The sequence below is a fragment of the Lagenorhynchus albirostris genome, chromosome 1 (genome assembly GCF_949774975.1).
Source record: "Lagenorhynchus albirostris chromosome 1, mLagAlb1.1, whole genome shotgun sequence".
In the NCBI taxonomy this organism is placed as follows: domain Eukaryota; kingdom Metazoa; phylum Chordata; class Mammalia; order Artiodactyla; family Delphinidae; genus Lagenorhynchus; species Lagenorhynchus albirostris.
The window spans coordinates 79,050,739-79,074,965 of NC_083095.1; the positions used below are offsets into that span (position 1 = coordinate 79,050,739).

At 37.7% G+C, this 24,227-nt stretch overlaps 1 protein-coding gene and 1 long non-coding RNA gene across 2 annotated transcripts in view; one reads left to right on the plus strand and one right to left on the minus strand.

Moving 5' to 3' along the window:
• The window catches only part of LOC132518969 (uncharacterized), a 140,193-nt gene extending 128,662 nt beyond the window's left edge, over positions 1–11,531 (plus strand). The window contains exon 5 of the long non-coding RNA XR_009540079.1: positions 10,785–11,531. This is a non-coding gene — a long non-coding RNA (uncharacterized LOC132518969). The remainder of the gene's footprint in view (positions 1–10,784) is intronic.
• Positions 1–24,227, minus strand: part of LOC132518933 (uncharacterized) — a 262,084-nt gene that overhangs the window by 39,904 nt on the left and 197,953 nt on the right. The window lies entirely within an intron of this gene.

The following is a 24,227-nucleotide window of genomic DNA, read 5'->3' on the forward strand; positions in this document are numbered from 1 at the left end:
GCCTTTTAAAATTCAAAAATAGAATGGTGAAAAGAGGAAAAGAAAACATGTGAAGAAAAATCAAGTAAACGGAACAGCAACAACAGAGATGAGAATATGGTAATATGAATTAATGTAGTACCCTCTGTGCTCAGGTACTGAGAATTAAAAAAATGCATGAAACACAGTCCCTGCCCTCAAGAAACTTCAAGCATAGTAAGGTGAATCAAACTCATAAGCAACTAAGTGCAACAGTTGTGATAAAGACTGTGAAAAAGTAACTAGGCTATGTGGAGCCAGAAAAAAAAAAAAAAAAAAGAAGATGGCCAGAGCCTCCCGAAGGGTTCCTCAAAGACTTGTGGTGAATCCCGAAGGAGGAGCAGGTATTTTACAGGCGGAAGGAGAGAGCCAGAACAGTCCAGGTTCTGGGAACACTGGGAGCAAATGAAAGTGCACTGAGTACAGAGGCTGAGAGGAGAGAAGGAATGTGCCAGGAGACAGAAATGGAGGGGTGAGCCAGGTGGGACTGTGGTCCCCATGGGAAGCAGCCTGCCTTATCCTACAGATGACTGGAAATCTGAGGAGGGATTTAAACAGGGGAATAACATCATCAAATGGGCATTTTGTTTATTTTTTTTAATTAAAAATTTTTTTTAATTTATTTTTTATTATTTTTTGGCTGTGCTGGGTCTTCGTTGCTGCATGCAGTCTTTCTCTAGTTGTGGCGAGCGGGGGCTACTCTTTGTTGTGGTGCATGGGCTTCTCATTGCAGTGGCTTCTCTTGTGGAGCATGGGTTAGCATGGCCTAGAGCATGGGCTCTAGGCGCGTGGGCTTCAGTAGTTGCAGCACGTGGGCTCAGTAGTTGTGGCTCGCGGGCCATAGAGCACAGTCTCAGCAGTTGTGGTGCACAGGCTTAGTTGCTCCGCGGCATGTGGGATCTTCCCGGACCAGGGCTCGAACCCATGTCCCCTGAATTGGCAGGCGGATTGTTAACCACTGTGGCACCAGGGAAGTCCTCAAATGGACATTTTAGAAAGATCACTCTGGCAGCATTATGGAGGATAGATTGGAGGTATGAAATACTGGTGGCAGGGAACCCTGATAGAAAACTGCAAGAGAATGAAACCTGGGAGTAAATAGCAGGGCTAATTATAGAGAGAGTTTGGAGAGCCGTTTGGTCTGTTCTCATCCTCCTGAGGGCCTCAAATTCAGACTCTTGATGTTGTCTCCTAATGAGGTTATCCACACTGTCACTGAGACTCATTTTCAGGATTGAACATTTAAAATACAAATTTGGCTGCAAATTTTGTAACCTCATTTTAACACATTTAGAAATTTTAACATACCGGGAGTCTCAATAAATGGAAGGGTTCTGAGTCCCTCTCCATCTCGGAGAAGCCTGCTAACTTGCTGTGTGTGGTTTGTGCACTATCTTCTTGGCGATACAGAATGGAAGGGATAGAGAAGAGATGTAAACTAGGAAGTTCCCATAACCAGCACCAATTTAGCTTTGTTGCAGTGGGGAGAGGAAAGGGTACATCCCCTTACTCACAAGTTGATGTTTGCAAGTTGGTTGTTCATAGCTGGGAAGTGTCTGAACTGCTGTTAAATAATTCTTTCTCTATCTACTTATAATATAGATGGACGTCCTGGATTTGAAATATTTAGTAAAAGGTATTATGCTTCTCTAAATTACTTTCCATTGTCCTGACCTAGAAGACTGACTTTGAGAAATGACCTAGAGTTAATTGTTTTTAGACTAAATTATTGAAAGTGATTTATTTCTCTTATATTTATGTATCTGGTTCTATGCCTTTTTAATGCCCTACAAAAAAAACATTATAATCTTCTGACAAAAAAACTTAAAAAGTATTTTGTAGTTGTTGAGCATCACGAATGAAATTTTCTTTTAATTTTTGCTTTCTAAACATTTGATTAGCTATTGTTGAAAGGAGGACTAGACATGGGCAAAATTAGTTAGGGGCTATTTATTTCTAGGTAATTATAGCATAATCACTCTGATGAAAAAATGTAAATATCAACAGTAGATTTAAAGAGTTGCGTTTCGGAGTTTTTAAAAAATATTCATTCACTAAATGCAGTTGGTTATTAGCACATTGCTAAATGATTAAAATATACCTAAATGTAACAGTGTCATCTGTCATTCACAAAAGGCCTATAAATCTAATATCTACAAAAATAAAAATATACCTTCAGAACAAAGTGGCATGGTTTTAAGGCCAAACTTGAGGGAAGTAAAATATCACAATTTAGTCTTATATAAATTCAGCCTCTAAATAAATCTAATTTATGCCTTCTGAGCTCAGTTGTCCTTGACACATAGAAAACATCTCTCTCTTCAGAAAAAAAACACTTCTTCCTTCTAGTGTATGACTGATCTTTATCCATGTGGGAGAAAGTGATAAAAATAATAGAAGTATTACAGTATTAAGATGAAGGGAGAGGATCTTCATATTGTTTTTTTTTTAATAAATTTTATTTATTTATTTTTGGCTGCGTTGGATCTTTGTTGCTGTGCACAGGCTTTCTCTAGTTGCTGTGAGCAGGGGCTACTCTTCGTTGTGGTGCACAGGCTTCTCATTGTGATAGCTTCTCTTGTTGTGGAGCACGGGCTCTAGGCACACAGGCTTCAGTAGTTGTGGCACACGGGCTCAGTAGTTGTGGCTCATGGGCTCTAGAGCACAGGCTCAGTAGTTGTGGTGCATGGGCTTCGTTGCTCCACGGCATGTGGGATCTCCCTAGACCAGGGCTCGAACCCGTGTCCCCTGCATTGGCAGGCAGATTCTTAACTACTATGCCACTAGGGAAGTCCCTTCATATTTTTAAAGTGAGCCATTTCACAACAAGCCAAGGACACAGAAAAGCTCTTTGTCTTTTGAAACATTTGACTTTATGTCCAATGCTCTAAGCCTCTGGATAAGGATCACTTCTTTCCTCCTCCTCTGCTTCTGCATTGGACATCCTCTAGGTAGCTTTCCTCCTCCTCTGCTTCTGCATTGGACATCCTCTAGGTAGCTTGGGTACTGAGGGGACCAAGCAAAAGAGGCCATGGACTGTATGCTAATTCGTTGTTTAGGTCTGAGACAATTAGTAGTTTAGATCTAAGGATCTTCAAGGAATCATCAAGCTGAGTAAGACTCGGATAGTTGATATTGAAACATAATTATATCATGCAGAGATAAAGTTGTACAGAAATATTTATTGACAGAATGCATAAATAACCCCAAGATCCTTCTTTCAATATTTGAATTGGTATTGATCAGTAGTAATTTTTAGCACACTTTAAAGAGTTTAAACTATTTCCCTCATCAGGTCAGTTTCTTTTTTTTTTTTTTTTTTTCAGGTTAGTTTCTTGATCTAGAATTCCTGTATGAAAGTTGCCCTAGGAATGGTCATCTATGAAGCATAGAACTCCCTATGAAGGAAATTCTGGTCCTCTTTTATGTTTAAATATGTTCTCTTCAGCAGACATTTCTAGGGCGGGTCAGGAATTGTTACTCTCAGGTATGCTGCCTTACTTAGCTTTTGGCATTTTTTTTGCCGAGACACACTCATAGCTCCCTTAACAGAAACAATGAAGTGATTAGTTATAGTATCCCACACCTCACTAATGTGTGACTCAAATTTTGTGGCATAAATTTTCAAGCAGTAGTTTCATATTTTTCCTCTGCTGTTGTTTAAAAAATTGGAGTCAGCATTACTTCTTATTCACGTTAGAGAAAAAAACCAGAAAGGTCTTATCTGCAGAACAATTCACATAGAATCACTTAATATATTGCCTCTACTTTTGCAACACTCAAAAAATCAGTCTCTACAATGGTTGCAGTGAAGCAAGCAGTCTCCTGAGTATAGAAGCAGTATAGTACTGCTTCTATCAGCTGACCTTTCTTCTTTTACTTCTTTCATATTGATAGTGATTGACTAGATCCTGACAAGAGGAAGTTGTGGTTTTATGATGATCATTCTGCAAGTATATATTAAACATCTGTCCATCATGGTGGGAAGGACTAACTTACTTTTGGGTATTCAACTCACTGGGTATTTTAAACGTCAGGTTACTCTTAACACAAAAGTACAGAGGCTGGGACTTCCCTGGTGGCGCAGTGGTTAAGAAGCTACCTGCCAATGCAGGCGACACGGGTTCGATCCCTGGTCCAGGAAGCTCCCACATGCTGCGGAGCAACTAAGCCCATGCACCACAACTACTGAGCCTGCGCTCTAGAGACTGCAAGCTACAGTTACTGAGCCCATGTGCCACGACTACCGAAGCCCGTACACCTATAGCCTGTGCTCTGCAACAAGAGAAGCCGCCGCAATGAGAAGCCCGCGCACCACAACAAAGAGTAGCCCCCCACTTGCTGCAACTAGAGAAAGCCTGCATGCAGCAACGAAGACCCAATGCAGCCAAAAATAAAATAAAATAATTTATTTAAAAAAAAAAGTACAGAGGCTAACGTAACAAAAGTAGTTCCAAATTTTAAGAGTTATCTCATGAGTCACATACACTGGCCTCAGCCCATCTTTACATCAAAAAAATCTGATACTAAGTATAGATTCTAGATTCTGAAGCCTACGAATTATGAATAAAATCTGAACTATGGAAAGCAGAACAACTTTCTAAAATGTTACTATTTACCAGAGACATTTGCACTCAGATCTTTCCTCTAACCTAGCAGTTCCCCAGTGTTATGGCTGGGAGGAAGCCAATTTCAAGGATCTAGTACACAAAGAACTATTTACTGAGACATACGCAATGCTTTCACTATGAAATAAACAGGAGTTACATGACTTTAATAAAGGTTTTGACAGTAAGAAATGAGACTTACTTGTCTTTAGCACTCTCACACTATGGAATGCAGTGGCAATACCTTTGCTACTTATTATAGTGCAATTCCTCCCATCGTTTTGGGAACCCATAATGTTCTTAATTTAGTCTCACATTCCACCTTTACATTTATGCCTTTATATTGTCTTCCAAAAGGTGAAAATCTATTACCTTATATGTTTTTAAAATGATGCACAAGTCTCCTATATTTTACCAATGACAGTGTAATTCTCTGTCTGCCAGGTTGCAAACAGTTATTTTGACTCTTTCCCCTACTTCACAAAATTCTGGCAGCTTGTCTTTCACTAATTTCCTCAAATATAGATCCTACTTTAGGCCTTTCATCATCTTACCTCTCCCAGGGCAGTCATTCTCAAACTTTAGTGTGCATGCATATTAAAAAATACACAGGAAACTCATAACATTCAGATTCTTGATCCCAGGCTTAGATGACACTCAGCAAGGCTTAGGAAAGGCACAGGAAACTGGATTTTAATAAATCACTTAAATAGAATCCATTGCCCAGATTTTGAGAAATTTTACTCTACAGTCTTCTTATCTCTTTTGTGTCTTATAAACCATTTCTAAATAAGAATCCTAAAGGGACTTCCCTGGTGGCACAGTGGTTGAGAGTCCGCCTGCCAATGCAGGGGACACGGTTCGTGCCCCGGTCCGGGAAGATCCCATATGCCGTGGAGCGGCTGGGCCCGTGAGCCATGGCCACTGAGCCTGCGCGTCCGGAGCCTGTGCTCCGCAATGGGAGAGGCCACAGCAGTGAGAGGCCCACGTACTGCAAAAAAAAAAAAAAAAAAAAGAATCTAAAGATTATATCATGTTTGTTCACCTACTTACGCCTTCAACTATTTATTGAGCACCCAATGTGTGTTAAGTACTGTTTGAGGTATTGGGTTTATAGTATTGACCAAAACAAACATCACTGACCTCATGGAATTCAGTTTTTCTTTCCCCACATTTAAGAAGGATCCTCTATAACATCATGTTTGATCCAAACTTCCTGAAGCTGATGTTGAAGATCCTAGTTGATCATATCTCATAACTATCATTCAAAAAAGATGCTCCCCTCTAGTCAGGTGTTTCCTCTTCCTCTTCCTTACTGTCTCCATAGCAACTCCATCCACTTCTGGTTGTCGGTCCTATTATTCTCCATCAGGAATATTGTGCAGTGTTGTGGACAGGGCATAGAGATGGGAAGGAAGTTTCATTCATTCATTCAACACATAATGAGAGCCAAGCACTGTTCTAGATATGAGAGAATTCAGCAGTGAACAAGTGAAGATAAGTATACAAACAAAAAAACAAAAAGAAATATCAGATAAATTCCATGCAGGGTATGATGACAGTGACCTAGCAACTACTTTATACTGGGTAAAGAATATATATATTGGGTAAAGAATATATATATTGGGTAAAGAATATAGTGACATTTCGGCTGAGAGCTGAATGACAAAGATAAGCGGCCATGCAAAGTTTAGGGAGAAAAACATCACAGGCAGAAGGAACAGCTAGTGCTAATAAGGCTTTCAGATGAAAATGTGGGTTAGAAGATTATAAGGAAGGCCAGTTTGGCTGGTGCACAGTAGGAGAAGATAAAGTGGTAAAGGCTAGGGTCAAAGAGGTTCACATGAGCCAGATGACGTAGGGGCAGAAGTAGGGGCCATGATGTGATTTGATTTATGTTTCCACAAAGCTCTCTTCTGGTGTTGTGTGGGAACTGGATTGTGGAGAGGCAAGAGAGATCAAATAGGCACTACTGTAGTAGTTCAGGGCTTAGTTGATGACGGTATTTGGATAGGCAGTAGCACAAATGGACAGAAATGGACAGAGTGGGCATATGCTCTGGAAGTAGCGTCGAGGAGCCTGGGGATGTATTAGATGTGGCGGTGCAAGGCAGGACTCAAAGAAACTTCCTGGATTTTCTTCACTTGAGTAACTGGCTGGCTGTTCATATCAATTACTGATGCAGAGAAGACTGTAGAGGGAGAAGGTTCTGGGTGAGGAGGGTGATCATCAAAAGCCCAAATGGTTGGTGATGTAGCTGAAAAATAGGCTACTGTGGCCAGACTGCAAAAGGCTTACAGTAAGAGCTAAGAAATTTGAACTCTGTCTGAATTGTGACTTAGGAAACATACTATGGCATTGGTGTGTAGGATGGGCTGGAAGGGGTAGAAATCACATGCCTGCAGTAGGATTTGGGGAGGGATATAAGAGAGAGTCAAAAGACAAGAATAATTATAAAAGCGCCAAAGAGAGTTAGGAAAAGAGATCAAACAAAATACAGATAGAAAATACAAGTGTTTATTTGAAGATGGAAGGAGTAAGAGTAGAGTAGGATTCACCTTAGAAGGCTCCTTGGTTGGTAGTTTTGAGAAGAGGTTGCAGAGGACAGAAAGCAGAAAGTACAGCGAGCTCCTGGGAGAAGGACTGAGCCTGCTCCAAAGGGCTGTGCTTGGGTCCCACAAACAAATTGGCTTGGAGAAGAACCTGGCTTGAAAGAAGAGAGCTGACTTTGTGATCTACATTTGGTCATTCCCTCCATTGGTGGCAAGAGAACGTGTGTGTGTGTTTGTGTGAGAAAAGCAACCTCATTTATGTTCTAGTTACCACACATCTTTTCACCATAGAAAAAAACTGGCAACCTTAGGCTATCGGATAAAACTTATATATTTGTAGCATTTTCAGAGCTTGAAATATTGTTTCATAAAACGGGAAAATTTTACTCACTTTCATGAGTTCTATTGCCAGTGAACAGTGTGTCCTAAACGGATGTTGGTAAAGAGGATCTTTGTCATATCAAGGGAGAAAAACTGTTGCTCTTTATGAGAAAATGTTTCCAGTTTACAATTAATTTTATTTTTCTGACTGAATTTTCTTTCTCCGATATAACAGGCTAGATCAAATAAGAACCCTTCATCTATAACTTAGAAAATCTAGTCAGGGAAAATTATCAGAGAGAAAGCAAATGATGACGCAAATCGATATGCTTACTTTGTGCTCCCTTATCCTTCATTTTCCACTTGTCTTCACCAAAACCTCACCATTGGAGCTAAATTAATCACTGGGATAAGATTTTTTTTCTAAAGGGACAAATTTTGGCTCATTTGTGTCCATCTCAAAAGCAGCTGCTTCTTTCCTATATGAGCCATTTTCTGAATAAGCGATTTTTTTTTTGGTTGACAAGCTGAGGGATTTTGCCTTAGTCAATAGTTGGCATTATCATCAAATAGGAGGCAAATTAGTCACTGAAAATGAATTAATATCTTGCAGAACTGGAGTTATTTATGCTCTGAGCGATAAACTTGGGGACTGTCAATCAGCACACTGAAAGAATCTGAAAATGAGATGCACGCATCCCTGTTGGAGATCATCCAGGAATGATGGAGGACAGGACAGCTGTCAGAAGACTGGCTTCATTTGTTCGCTTGCACCTTCCTTCCTCTTTTTCCTTTCTTCATTCCCTTCTTAACCTTCCATTCCCCTTCCTCTCTTTCCTACCTTCCATTCTTCCCACGTATTGATGATTTGTTCTGTGCTAAGTGTCAGGGATATCCTTAAGGAGACATGTCCCCCACCTTTAACAATCTCGTGGGGAAAAGAAGACATCAGACATCATTAGAGTATAATGTATTAAATACAAAAATAAATGTCTATAAAAATGTTTTAAAGTACAGAGAAGGAAGACCTTAACTTGTCCCATAGGGGTTAGGAGGGCCTCACAGAAAAATAAATATGAATTTGCCAGGTGGACAAGGCAGTATTTTAGGGAGAAGAAAAGTACGTATAAAACCATGGATTTGGGGAAAAATATGATCATTGCTATCACAACAGTCACAAAAACAACTAACGTGTGATGCACTTACTATGTGCCAGGCACCATGTTATAAGCTTTTCATAAAGTAACGCTTTTAATCTTTACAACCGCCCTAAAGGGTAAGTATTATTCTATTTTTCTGATGAGGATATCAGATCCCAGATGGTTAAGAAATTTGCCCCAAAGAAGAACTGGTGTATGTTTACAGAGTTGCAACCGCTTCAGTGTGTTGGTGCGTGAAGGATGTGGTGGAAAATGTCAAGAGGTGGGGTTCGAAAGATCTCCTGGCGTGTGTGTAATAAACACTAAGCTGTATTACAGAAAAGGACTCAGGTTCATTCTTAAGCAGAACACATTTGTCCATCTATTCCTCTGTCTGTGCATCTACTCATTTATTAAATCCATATACATAGAGGATTTTAAGCAGCACACAGAAGTCATACATTGAGTGAGTAAAAATGAGAGTGAAAGAAGAGAAAAGATGAGGGAGAGGATAGGAATAAGGCTAGCTGAGCAGACATCGGTGAACCTTGGCAGACACTAGAGCTATTTTACACCTCTGTGTGGACGTTAAAAAAACAATTTAGGAGAGAAAGCCAAGCTACCCCCTGAGTGAGCCGAAATTGTACCCACTGGAAAGGCCAGGATATTTCAAAAGAATGATTTTGGAGTCATTTAATCAGATGGACAGATGGGTCATAGAGGCCATAATGTCCTATTTCTTACAGCATAGTGGGTATGATTTTCATTTGAAAAGTTTTTTTTTCTTTTTTTAAAGGAGATATTACCAGATGCCACCTTCACCAAAACACAGTCTTAATAAAGTACTCATGTAATGCCTGCCTTTAATAATTCTACTGCCTGAATATTTGCCAAGATGACTTATTTGTGACGTTTATACCAATCCAAATAAATAAGTTAACTTACTGGTTGGCTTGTTATTTTTAAACACCACCTAACAAATACACTAACTTTGGCTTTAGAATGGTTGACATGTAACCTTTCTTTTTGGCAGTGATTAGCTATCAGGGGCAGTTGCCTGTTCAGGCTGTTCTGAGTTTGCAAGACTTAAATTGCATTAGCCAAATAGTTTCTGTTATAAGGTAGTTTTAATTGAGTATATCCAGACATGCTTCTAAGATTGTTTAGAAAGAAGTTCAAAAGAAGAGGGTAACACAAACTATGAAAAAATAAAGTGCTGTGTTAAAAGATCATCTTGAGTAACACTAACTCTTGTGTCAGTAATCTATTTCTGTGTACATATAGGGATAGGGTGAGGAGAGTGGTATATGTTGAGCTCCTATTTCTTGACCCATAACTAATTCCTGTCCACAGAGGCAAAAGTTGATAAAAGCTGCACGTAATCTGAAAGTGCTTCTGGTAGATATCGCATGAAGTGGTGAATGGCAGGACAGCGTGGTGGCTGTTTGTAGCACAATAGCTAAGTTTAAAGGCCTGCGTAACTACGGCCAGTAATTGGTCAGGCATGTGGGTTGTGTATGATTTGGGTTAACAGTCCAGCAGTCTAATAAGTGTATGATTTGGGGGAACAGAGGAGATCCTTTCTGAAAATAGAATGAACGGTAGAGTCGCACCAGGAGCTATCAACACTATGCCCAGAGTCAATAGACATGTAAAACAAGCTATTGAAGAGGAAAGATCTCAGTTCTGAAAAGTCATTGAATAGCTTTCGGGGCAAAATGTCTTAACCAGGGCTTTTATTGGTTTATATTTTCAGTTGGCTGTACAGGATGAGGCCCTGATTGACAAAAGTTGAGGCAGTTAACTGTCTTGTAAGGTGGTGAGAACTGAGCCTCCTGCCTATCAGCTGAGCCTCTATAAATATTTTCCCCACTCATTTCATACCTATAACTCTGTCTAGAATTTATCCATATTGTCTAATGAAATCTAATGGCATGGCTCTGGTCCTGTTACAGGTTTTATTAGAACTAAGGTTTTCCTGAGGTAATACAATTGTGTTAAATAAGCTTTAAAAGATTTAAATTTTACAACGCCATGGCCTCTTGTTTGGTTTTTGTCATTGTAAGCTTCTCAGCAAATCTTGTCAAGTGAGGTACTAAAAAAGTGAAAAGTAGAACGTGCATTTTCTGTTAAATTTTATTTTTCAGGTAAAATTGGTTTTCAAATCTGCTAATTGGTGAAAAGAGATCCACTTCTCTCTCAAGTTACAGAAGCAGAAATTCAACTGGTCCTTATTAATGAAAGATCTTCAGTGAAGGTTGAAAGCCCTTCAGATCAATCATACCAGACTTTGAGCTCCTCTGGCCTCTGTGGTTCTGTCATCTGTGCTCATGGTTCACAGGTGTGCAGGACAGCTATGTCCAGGACTAACCGAGGACAAAAATGGTTACTTAACCACCCAGGTGAAATATCCTTTCTATGGAAGATTAAAAATCCCAGAAAGTCTGTGGGACTGGCTTTTGGAGTATAGCTATGAGTAAAATATTCTCTAGATTTTCCCAATGTATTGTGATTCAATTTATCAGATAAATGAGTTGTTGGAGGACTTTCATTTAAATTGACAAATTTTCCTCCAGTATAAAGTTCCATAGGGACATAGTCTTCATTCTTTACCAATTTCAGGTTGCCACTAATGTCTAGAGGAACTAAAGGTATTTAGCCTCAGGGTGACATATGAGCTACTTTCAAATATTTGTAGAATGTTAAATAGAAGCAGTAGTATACTTTTTCTCCAAAGTCATATGGGTGGGACAAAATCTTAGTAATCATAGTTGTCCAGTAGACTACTTTGGAGGTTGTGACCCACCTCTACCTCTGGAGATGTTCAATAAAAGTGTGGATGATCATTTGACATGAAAGTCATGTGTCAGATATTTCTTGGACCAGATGGTATGAAAGAGCTCTCCAAACCTGAAAGTTCTAAGAATCTTTAATGGGTATTTAAAAAAAATTATTTAAAAAAATTTTTTGTTGTTGTTTTAGCATGAAATCTGAGGAAGAGCTGTTTGCTAGAGGCAAAATGTATGCCTATGTTTTTATACTTCTAAGTTTTAAAATTGTTGCATTATTTTATCTTTTTTCAGATAGTTCACTGGAAATAAATATGGAAATTTCCTAAGAGGCTGAATACTGATGAGGTTGTGACTGAATTTAGAATTCTCTTCTGGACACAATTCCTTGGGTGATATAGGATCCTAAATTTATTTGTTTTACCTTTGTATTTTGGAAAAGTTAAAACTTATAAAAGTTGATAAATTAGTATCCTGTGTGCCCATCACCTAGCTTCAAGAATTATTAATTTACAGGGCAGAATAATGGCCCCCGCAAGATGTCCGTGTCCTAAAGCCTGGAACTTGTTGATATGTTGGGTTATGTGATAAGCAAGAATTATGGTTACGCATGGAATTAAGGTTGCTCATCAGTTGACACTGAGATGGGGGAGATTATCCTGATTCTCCAGGTGGGAACAATCTAATCACATGCATCTTTGTAAGTGCAAGAAGGAGGCACTAGAGAGAGACCCAGATAGATGGCCATGTGAGAAGGTATTGGCTGATGCTGTTCAAGAGAGATGGAGGAATGGGGCCTTGAGCCAAGGAATGTGGCTAGCCTATAAAAGCTGAAAAAGGCAAGGAAACAGATTCTCCCCTAGAGCAGCCTGAAGGACTGGAGGCCTGTCAACACCTTGATTTTAGCCTAGTGAGACCTAATTCAGATTTCTTACCTACAGAACCATAAGATAATAAATTTGTGTTGTTTTAGGCCACTGAGTTTGAGGTAATTTTTTGTAGCAGCTATAGAAAACAGATTTCTAAAAAAAAAAAAGGGAGGGAGAGCGAAAGGCTGTCAAAATGTGAAGGGAATAAAATAATCCTTAAGGTTAGCACTAAAAATTTCTTTGAATGCATTTTACAAACCTAGCAAAGAAAGACTTTTATTTGTTGGCTTTGACTACAAAAGGAATGGATATAAATCTGAATATCTAAATATTCTAAATATTTTAGAATTTTAAATATTTTAAATATTTATTTTAATATCTAAATATCTAATAAATATAATATCTAAAAGAGATTTGAATATATATACAAAAGTTTAAATAGATATTTAAATTGCTAATATGATTAGTTTTATTAATCACTTGAATGATTTAAGCCCATTACTCTCATCTTTTGGTGCCATTTTTGTTAAACTACTTATTTCCATTACGTAAATTGCAAATTAGATAATCTGGCTTACTTAAATATATGTATTATGGTACTCTTGATGGTTTTCCTTTATATACTATTTATCTAATTTCAGCAAAAAGGCAGATATTGGAGAGATAAAAACTCATTATTTTATAGAAGCTAGTGAAATTGTTTATACTTATTAAGATATGGTACTTTCAATAAAACCAACTTAAAATCTATGATCATTTTCTTCAAAATAATTCTCTAAATTCCTATTTATATTCATAGGTTCTTTTTTTCTAAGCCTGATAAAGTATTTAAGTTGAATCCAAAAACCAACCAACCAATCACTCAACTAACTCTGCAAACATAAGTAAAAACAAAAAGATAAACAAAACAAAGCATTTAAGTTTATAAGCACTTTTGAAAAGTGATGCAAATGGCTTGAATGAACTTTCTCATATATCTAGTTTTTATCTTGCTAATGTTAAAGGACAAAAGATCAATGTCTAGATTTACTGAAGTCATGTATCCTAATGGACTATTTCTTTCTTTTACGTTTAGACACTTTCCCCCTCAAAGATATTAGCCATATGATTCACAATCTGCAGTGAGGTTTTACTAAATGTTATTATTGGAGATATATTCAACTGTATGTTTGAGATGGATAGATTATATTCCTTTGGAAAGTTGCAGGAGAAATTCTGTGGTAGCATATACTTGTTTTGAAAGTATAAACTGGAAATACACACTAATAATTTTGAGCATATGGCGCAAACTTTAACACACAGACACAACATATGCACATCAAACTCCAAAATCTCAGAAATACATATATTTAACATTTCCACTTAATACTTAATACATCATCTCATTCTTCCTATGAGAAACTGAAACACTATGAGAAACTGAAATGTACAAAATTAAGGGTCGTCTCTAAAGCTTTTGTGATGTGTAAACCTGGTTAGGCTGTGGTGCCCAGTTATTTGGTTGTTATGAAAATAGTTTTTAGATGTGATTAACATTTACAATCAGTAGACTTTGAATAAAGCAGATTATCCTCCATAATCTGGGTGGGCCTCATCTAACTAGTTGAAGGTCTTAAGAGCAAAGATGGAGGATTCTTGAGGAAAAAGCAATTCTTCCTCAAGACTGCAGCATAGAAACACTGCCCAAGTTTCCCACCTGCTGGCCTGCATTGCAGATTTTGGGCTCAAGGCTGCAACATCAACTCTTCTTTGAGTTTCTAGCCTGCTGGTCTGCCCTATGGATTTTAGACTTTCTAGGCCCCTAAATTGTATAAGTCAATTCCTTAAAATCTCTGTCTCTCTGTCTCTCTATAGATAGGTAGGTAGGTAGGTAGATAGACAGATAGATAGACAGACAAACAGATAGATAGATCCATCTCCTATTGGTTCTGTTCCTCTCAGACAGACCCTGCCTAAATAGCTATTATTGCCCAAACACCTTGCAAATAAGACATTAACCTTGATTACTTCTGAAAAAAAGTAATTCTGTATTCTCATTTTGGGTACCTTTCACTTGCTTTATTTAAATTGATCCAAAATATTTTATTCCTTTTAGCTCAAATTGATAACAAAAACTTTAAAAGCTCAAAAGAACTTCTTTCTACCCAATATTCCTGTCACTGAGTTTCTTTCTCCACCTCCACCCAACTCCTCACTACTTTCCTATCCAGTCCATGAATTATCCCTAACACATACTTCATTTTTCTAAAATACAAGATCATTGAAGAACTTTTTAGACACTCTAACATAGTTTTTAAATTTTTTGGTTTAAGTCTCTTTTCTGTGACTATCACTACTATGTTCTGGTTTTTACGTATTCTCCCTGGTGACTGTTTTCTATAAATTTATGTTTAGCCAACAGTTAAAATAATGTGTGCTTGGATAATAGTTGAAAAAGCTCAAAGACTCTGGATCAATTACCATAAGACTGTCTTAAAGAAGACTTGCTTTGTCTACCTTAAAATAAGACCCTTTACTGGTGTTTAAGATAAAGCTGTGTCTTCATTTTCTTCTTTAGATTCAGAGTAATTCTGACCAGAACTCTAAAACGAATTGCAAATGATCAGTTAATTAAAGCAATGCAGTCCACACCAGGAGGACTGAGTTCCTTTCTAAGCTGATAAAATATTTAAAAATGCATATTAATATGGGACTTTTTCCAGGTAAAGATACAAAATTCAAAACTACAACAAAATTAGTCTTCTGCTGTTGCTTAAGAGGGATTTAGCCCCTGTGCAATTTATGACTCAGATTATCTTCTTAAACAATGTTACCCAAATAAACCTTCCTTGAAATCAGCGGTACTGGTATTCAAACATTTTTCCTTTACATGGAGTTAACTGTATCCTCTATCATCTGACTGAACCAACTAACGTCATTTCTCTTAAAGACATCAACAGCTCAAGGAAAAACAAAGTTTTCTCTCCAGGGCTGGGGGAGGAATTTTGCTTTGCACTTGAAAATGTTTTCTCTGTTCCAAGAAGATATTAGGATCAGTTGACTGACAACAGGAAAAATTTTCCTGGCAGAGAAGGAAGCCAGAGGAGATTCACATGCAGACAAAATTTTAACTATCAGGCTGTTTGTATCCCCATATCTACTCTAATATGCCAAGCTGGGATAAATCAAATGGGCTCTAAAAATGGTAGATAAAAATGTGATTTCACAATAATTCTGGAGTTTTGCAGAATATTCATCTTAAGCATTTATTTTTCTCCAAAGAGTTATTTATTACCGGGTAAAGCTATATAGTTATTCCAATATACGCACTACTCTAGGAAAAAAAAAAAAATCCTTGAAAACTCTGCATTTTAAAAGTGCTATAAAGATACAACTGAAGATAGAGTTGTAAAGACACAACTAGCTGAAGTGCTAGTGTGAGTTAAAAGAGACTGGGACCCAGACAGAGGTGCCTGAAATTTGAAACAAGGAGGGAAACCAGGTCAGATGATGTAGTGTAGTACTTGGTGATGTGTCCACTTTCCAGCTGGATATCCCTCTTCAGGCGTGGCTGGGACTGAAGGGTCCTTCCTCAGGGTATGGGGAATGTGTATATACAACTTGTCTCTATCATGAGACCCTCAGGTTTGGTAATCTCTAAGCGAAGTGGGAATTGGACTCACAGCATAAATGCAAAGAGGAGTAAGGACACATGAAAGCAATGTTGGGGTAAATTCACAAGGCAAATGCTTCAGAGACCTCAGGACAGACTTTCCTAGTCAGCGTTTCATAGCAACTTCATAATCATTCAGTTTTCCCTGGTTTCAAAGTGTGATCCTTGCGAGGATTAGCAGAACAATAATTTAATCTAGGCTGTAATTTATATTCTAAAAATCCCTCAAAGAAAGGAGGAAATTCTGATCTCTGAGAGTAAAGGTGGGGCAGACACTGGACAGACTCTTCTCTCCTACTGCTAGACTCTCTTGATCCTCTTACCGTTTCCTTTATTGCCTTTGGGGACCTAACCTGGGTGTGTGTGCGCACGCGCGCACACACACACACACACACACACCCCACGCCCCGGTCTAAGACTTCCATATTTGATCTTCTAAGGTAACCGTCTTCCCTTTGTTAGTATGAGCCCTGGGCTTTTTTCTTACTATGCTATTTCACAGGCAAAATGAAGGGTATAAAGGAACATTCAAAATGAAGGCACCCAAGGTTGATTCATGTCCTGCTAAACTTGTCTACATTCAAATTTATTTATTTATATAAAAAAATTAATTAATTAATTTGGCTGCACTGGGTCTTTGTTGCGGCATGCGGGATCTTCGTTGAGGCATGTGGGATCTTTACTTGTAGCATGTGGGTCTTCGTTGCAGTATGTGGGATCTAGTTCCCTGACCAGGGATTGAACCTGCGCACCCTTCATTGGGAGCGTGGAGTCTTAACCACTGGACCACCAGGGAAGTCCCTACATTCAACTTTAAATAAACTTAGACTTAATATATACCTGGTCTAAATGTAAATCTTATCACAGCAATACAAGGAGAATGCGATTAAGTCTTACTCTCATTCTTCCTTGAAGACGGCTCATTTTGAGAACCATTGAAGAACTAATTTAACTTAAATTTGATATAAACTGGACCAGAAAACTAATAAAAAAACGACAGCAACAACAAGACAACATAAAAAAGAAAAGCCCCGAAACACTGATAACTCTAAGAGACTTAATGTAGTTGGAAATTATAGTCTACAGGATTCTATTTTTAAAAGTGTAAACTATTAAGAAAGACTGGAATCTATTTTATTAATGATAACTTTATGAAGCTGTTAACCTAATGATTTTTCATGTTAGAAGTTGCCTTAGGAATCTTTAAGTTTTAATTTTAATTTAAAATATTAATTATTGTCTTATTTTGGGGGCCATTACCCCAAAGCCTTACTTTCTATCACCTCCAGTAAGTGCATAGTATTTTATGGGAAAGCTATCTTTTGTTAGGTATCTTTTTCATCTACCCTGAAAATTAGACTTTTTCTGTCTCCTTTCCTCTCAAAATATCCAACTCATTTATTTAAAACCAGTGGCAATAGATAGGAATTTTTCATAATTGTTAATCTGGGCTAGTGGGTCATACTAAGAAACCAAGGGCTTTAGCAATTGAGTTGTTGGTCTAGTTAGAGCCTGACTAGAATTGTTAACATAAATAAAACAAAAGCACTGAAGAGAGCCTTTTCTATAATAAAGGTATATTGTTTTTAGTGAATTTGGGTTTGTCCTTTTTCTTTTCTTGGTAAGAACTTTGAATTTTAAGGATTCTGAGGCAAAGATATTCACTGAGATCTAAGTATAGGGAAATAACCCTGACTTTATGGTTAATTACATCTTAATCTTTCTTCTCTAGGTTATCATTAAAATAATTATTATTCCGATTTTTTTTACTATATGTTTTTTTCTACAACATAATACACATATAAGGAATAAAACCAAAATCATCTTAATCCCGCCTTTACATGGGGATAACCTCTTAACGTTTGGTGAATTTCCTTTCAGCTTCTTGTGTGCATACCTGCATTACCATCATAAATTTCATAGCTGGAAGTTCTATGTTTTATATGTTTTACACTCACAGTGAGTTTTGTCTTTTGCTTTCCTAGTGTCCCTTAACTAAACTTCCTCTGTTTGTAAAATACACTGGCCTGTGTTCAGGAAGACTAACAATTGACATTACTCCCCATTAGAGGAGTTAGGAGGTGGACATGCTTCTTGGGAGCTGGTTAGCTGATAAAGACCACGCGAGTGTTCTGGGGAGCCAGCTCTTGCTGTGTTCTCTACGGTGGCAGCCCCCTCTAGAAAGCTCAGAACATGCTTTCTTAGAAACATGTGTTCCCTCTTCCTGTCTGCTTGTGACAAATCCCTTCAGTTTGTCAAAATTCTTCTGCCATTTCTCTCTTTGCTGCAATATTGTCCCAAACACTTAACAATCACTGTCTCTTCACTGGAACACACAGAGGTTAAAAGAGCTTCAGGTTCTAAAGTGACCTTAACCAGCAATCAAAGAACAATTTTATTTATGCCCTATGAAAAGGATAGCTGGAGATATTTCTATCTATATATCCATCTATCTATATATGTACTTTTTTGAGGCACAAAACACTTCTCCTAAATAGCTTCATTTTTAAAAATAAGGAATGATTTAAAAACAAATAGCATAATGAAATATTTAAATCCTCTTTGTAATAGTCTCTGTGTAATGTTTCATAGATGTGTACCCAAATAAAAACAAACAAAGGGACTTCCAGTGGTTAAGACTTTGCCTTCCAGTGCGGGGAGTACGGGTTTGATCCCCGGTCGGGGAGCTAAGATCCCACATGCCTCGCGGCCGAAAAAACAAAACATAAAACAGAAGCAATATTGTAACAAATTCAATAAAGACTTTAAGAAAATGGTTCACATCAAAAAATCTTAAAAAAACAAACAAACAAACAAAAAAACCCCCAAACCCCAAAACACTTAAAGGAAAATACTAAGATGTATATAAAGGTTAGATGAATGTAATGGCTTATAGTTTTGTGTGTGTGCATCTTTTTACCATTCTTTGCCCTTCTATATCTTCTTTCCCTTTCCTTCCCCCCTCTTTTCCTCTCTTTCCTAGAATAATCACATTGATTTGCCATATCCCAGAAGTAGCAAGTAATGGTGCTACTGAAGGTGAACTTGAAAGACTTTACAATGTTTGTCATCACAGTGTTTTGGCATTGCTTTGGTCTGCACATTAGTGGTATATTGAGCCTCTAAATTGGCTAGGTTCCTTTGTTTAAAATGGTGTTCATTTAGTGAATGTACACCATTACTTTATCAGACAACATGTCACCAAGCAGCTAATCAGACTATCCTGCTGATCTAGCTTAATGTTAGTCTGTTCATAGATGTCTTGGGGGAAGTTGTTGCTAACTCTAGACAAATTAAAGTGGGAATGATGCTCCTGATTATTTTTTTTCCTGAAGGAAACACTGCTTAATGTATATTACATATAGTTGTGTCACATTATTGAATAAATTAAGCTCTAAAATTAAATAGAGTTGAATAGGGATTATTATCACTGTCAAGCAAACATTTATATGGTACTTTGTATATGGCAAGAATTTGATCTAAATGTTTGACATATATTAACCTGTTTCTTCCTCTAATAATTCTATGAATGGATACAATAGAATCCCTGTTTAATAGATGAGGAAACCGAGGAGCAGAAATGTTAGAAAACTTATCCAAAGTCATGGAGCTCTTATAGAGAAGAGATGGCATGTCACACCAGGCAGTTTACTTCCAGAGGCTCTTCTCTTAATCCCAATGCTATCCTACCTTATTATATTATCAGTAAATATTTGATCATATTTTTAAAAATATACAGAGTATTATGCTATGCATAAGGAATGTATAAATAAGGTATTAGTTGTTTCTGTCCTTAGAGTTTTCAACCTAGTCAGAAAGACAGGGTAAACAATATAAAACTGTAAACAATACCAGGCAGTAGAAGCTGTGATAAAGGAATCATTCAGGTGAGTTCTCTAGGATTTTGAAGATGGCCAGGTCACCAAAGGCAGGGGAAATTTGGAAAGACTATATATCTGGACTTCTGAGAGGTTTGGACCAAAGATCAAGATACTTTTTATGCTCTATAAAGTTATCCAAAATATGAATAGCTTAAAAATGTCTCTGAAACTCACTAAGACAGATGGTCTGAAATAATTTGAATCATCTGTGGGTGGAGTGAGTACATGATTAAACCCCAGCAGGTAAGTGAGAATTTCTAACATGAAACAAAGGAACTTAAAACACCGTTACTGTGCCATTAATATAGAATTAGAGTGATCAGATAATTCAGAAGATGCTTGTCTTGATGCCTTTAAAAGTGGGACATGCAATGCCTTGGGCTGCAAACAGTTAGTCCAGTGTGTCACAGAAGCTTGGGGTGACAAGACCCCTTAACAGCCCTGAAAAATGAACCACTGCCCAGGAGAACAGCAATCTAGAAACTGACTTGATTTTATACTTCTTTTTGTTTAAAGCAACCAACATTTCAGTGATCTCCAGTACTCCAGGGTTATAGTTATCTATTCTTACTATGATGCAGTTGTTTCAGAAGAAATAATAGATAAGTAGTTAAATAACAAGACCAATGGCACCTCAGGATAAATAAGAATATAGGAAATTTTAAATTGTTAGAAATTCTCTATACCTATTCCTGCCATCTCTTTTAAGTTAACAGTAAGATTATTTTATTTTTGTTCCTTTTACCTCACATGCTATTAGACTGTACTATAGTTTGCCTCCCCATTTTAGCTAATTATAATTTATTCTACACATTTCATATTTTCAGTGAACATTATGTATCAGTTTCTTAACATTAATATCTTCTGTAGAATTTGTTTAATTTACATATAGTTTAAATATATATTGTCTTTTGTAGAATTTGTTTAACTTACATATAGATTAAATATATCTCATTTGATCCTCATAATCTGGTATTATTAGTTTCTCTCCAATATTTCTACCATCCATCCAGTTATTCAAAGTTAGAAACCGGAAGTCATTCTTGATTCTTTCCTCTCCCTTCACACTTCATATTTAATAAACATGTGTTCTTGATTATATCTCTTAAATATCTTATAGTGTATACATTTCATACAGGCTAATTATTTCTATGGACCCAGAGGCTTATATGGTCCTGCAGAGTCTAGAACCTGGGTCTTCCGTTTCCTGGTTCAGCCTCTCTCTGATCTGCTATGATGCTTTTAGAGAAAGGAACTTTGTTTTAATTCTGTCTCAATATGTAACTATGTAATAAAATTTTATAAACACAAGCTCCTTGCAAACATTAGAAAAAAGGCACAGAAATACCAACTAGTATTAGTGTATATAAAAGACTATTAATATTACCTATGACACCAAGCTCTGAATTTATTACTCTTAGGCTTTACTGAAGAACTTCTTATTGACTATTCACCATGCTTCCCTCTTTTTCCTCCCGTCTCAGAAGAAACCTTGGCCTTCCTTCGGCTCAGGTTAATCTCTCTACCTGTGCACTATGGACCTTAACTGCTTTGCCTCCTCAGGAGTCTTGATTCAGAAATAATACCCCCTCTTTCCAGTATGTAACATCCCCCCACCCCATTTGCTCTTCCCCTTCAACCTATAAATATCCTTAGGTGTCTTCCAACTTAAGAAATAGAGCAAAACAAATAAAACCAACAAAAACCCTAAACTAAGAAAATATCCTTTTCTCCCCCCCCTTTCTAATCATCCTTAACTTTCTCATCTTTAGTCGAGCTACTTCCAGAGCAGACCATTGCATGGGCTCTCTTCACTGCCTGAGCACCATGCACTCCTCAACCCACAGTAGCTTCTGCCCTACCATCATAATGATTACCATCACCTTTGTTTTGACAAAGCAAATGAATACTTTTCCGTGACTTAGCTTGCCTTTTATAGGATTTGACACAGTGGACCATTCATTTATTCAACAGTTATTCAATTCTTTCTATAGGCCAGGCATTATTCTAAGTGCAAAGGAGACACAATTGTGGGGGAAAAATAAATAGATTTCAGTAACACTGTGTTTTCCTGGTTTTTCTTTCTACTTCGTTTGTCATTTTTACCATTCCCTCTGTGGGCTTCTCTTCTGTTTACCCCAGTGTTGCTATAACACATAATAACTGTTGGCTAAACATTATACACTCTTCCTGGTGACTTTATTCACATGACTAAACATTTACATGTATAGTGAACAGAAGGATGCTCTACCCCAGTCTCCTTTCAGGAAGGACTGAAGACCCAGCTGAGGTGAGTGCAGTCAACACACAGCCTCCAAATGCCAGTTCTACAGGGTCAGCCTGAGCTGAACTGCCTTGCCCAAGGTCATGCCTTTTTTTATAGGACCGGATCCAATGGCTGAGCAAGAGGGAGTGTGAAGATCTGGATGCTCTGGCCTAAGAGGGAAGTTGTACAAGGTGCATCTGGAAACGTTGGCACACAAGATAGCAGGGAAACGATCAAAGACTCTGAAGCCAAGCTGAAGAGACTTCCACTTGCCAAAAATGGGACAATTTGAGTAGCAATAAGAATAATAATGGCAATGGTTAAAACATATCAGACACATTAAAACTTCATTAATTCATAGAAATACTGAAGGAAATCCACAAAACCTCATTGGTTATCTTTGGAGAATACTGGAAACAAACTCATTATTCTAAAAAATGGTAAATGGGGGCGTTTAACCTGCCTTTTCAGTATAAGCTAGACCTCTGTGTAACCAAGTGGTTGATGAAGGAAAATTTCTCCTTATGGATGTATTCCATCTAATAATGAATAGAATTAATGATTAATAAATGATAGAATTATAATACTGTTTTGCTCACCCTTTATGAAATAATGGATATAGGCAAATATTGTACAAAGAATCTACAGAACAAGCTCACTTATAAATATTACTGCAAAAAAATAAAATATTAGCAAATAGAATCCAACTATTAATTACAGAATCATGTTTGTTTTTAAGGAATTTATGCCAGACATGCAAGAATTGTTCTATATTAGGAAGTAGGTTAGTATTATTCATCATATTATTAGAAAATCATGATCATCTCCATAAGACACTCAAAAGGCATTTGACAAAATTAAATAGCTATTTTTTTAAAAAGCACTCAATACAAAAGGAATCAAGATACTTCATTAACTTAATAAAATACATGTATCTCAGCCCAAAGCCAACATCTAACTTAATGGGAAAATGCTGGGGATATTTCCTAAAGTCAGATCCAAGACAAGGATACTACCATCATACTACTATTCAACAATGACCTGGTATATTAGGCAAGAACAATTGTATAAGAGAAAGTAATTATACAAGATTATAATATTATACTATGTTATATTATTGAATTGTATAAGAGAAAGATATAAAATTATATGAGACAGGTATAAAAGTTGTAAAGGAGGATGCAGAGCTGTACTGTTTGCAGATGATTTGATTATATACCTCGAATACCCAAGAAACTTGGCTGAAAAATCACTATATACAATAAGATAGTTTAGGAAGATGCTTGATGTTAAATTAATATACTGAAAAAAAGGCTTCATGATACAAATATCCATTTAGAAGATAAAACTGAAGAAAAGACTTATTAAAATAGTAACAAAAACGTAAAATATTTAGGAATAAACAGTACAAAAAATGTAAGAAAAAAGTAAAATATTGGAGACTCCTGGGAAGATGGTGGAAGAGTAAGACACGGAGATCACCTTCCTCCCCACAGATACACCAGAAATACATCTACACGTGGAACAACTCCTACAGAACACCTACTGAACGCTGGCAGAAGACCTCAGACCTCCCCAAAGGCAAGAAACTCCCCATGTACCTGGGTAGGGCAAAAGAAAAAATAAACAGAGACAAAAGAATAGGGACGGGACCTGCACCAGTGGGAGGGAGCTGTGAAGGAGGAAAGGTTTCCACACACTAGGAAGCCCCTTCACGGGCAGAGAGTGCGGGTGGCAGAGGGGGAAAGCTTCGGAGCTGCGGGGGAGAGCGCAGCCACAGGGTTGCAGAGGTCAAAGTGGAGAGGCTCCCGCACAGAGGATCGGTGCCAACTGGCACTCACCAGCTCGAGAGGCTTGTCTGCTCACCCACCGGGGCGGGCAGGGCTGGGAGTTGAGGCTCAGGCTTCAATTGGAACGCCGGGAGAGGACTGGGGTTGGCAGCATGAACACAGCCTGCAGGGGGTTAGTGCACCACGGCTAGCCGGGAGGGAGTCCGGGGAGAAGTCTGGACCTGCCAAAGAGGCAAGAGACTTTTTCTTGCCTCTTTGTTTCCTGGTACGCGAAGAGAGGGGATTAAGAGCGCTGCTTAAAGGACCTTCAGAGACGGGTGCGAGCCGTGGCTAAAAGTGCAGA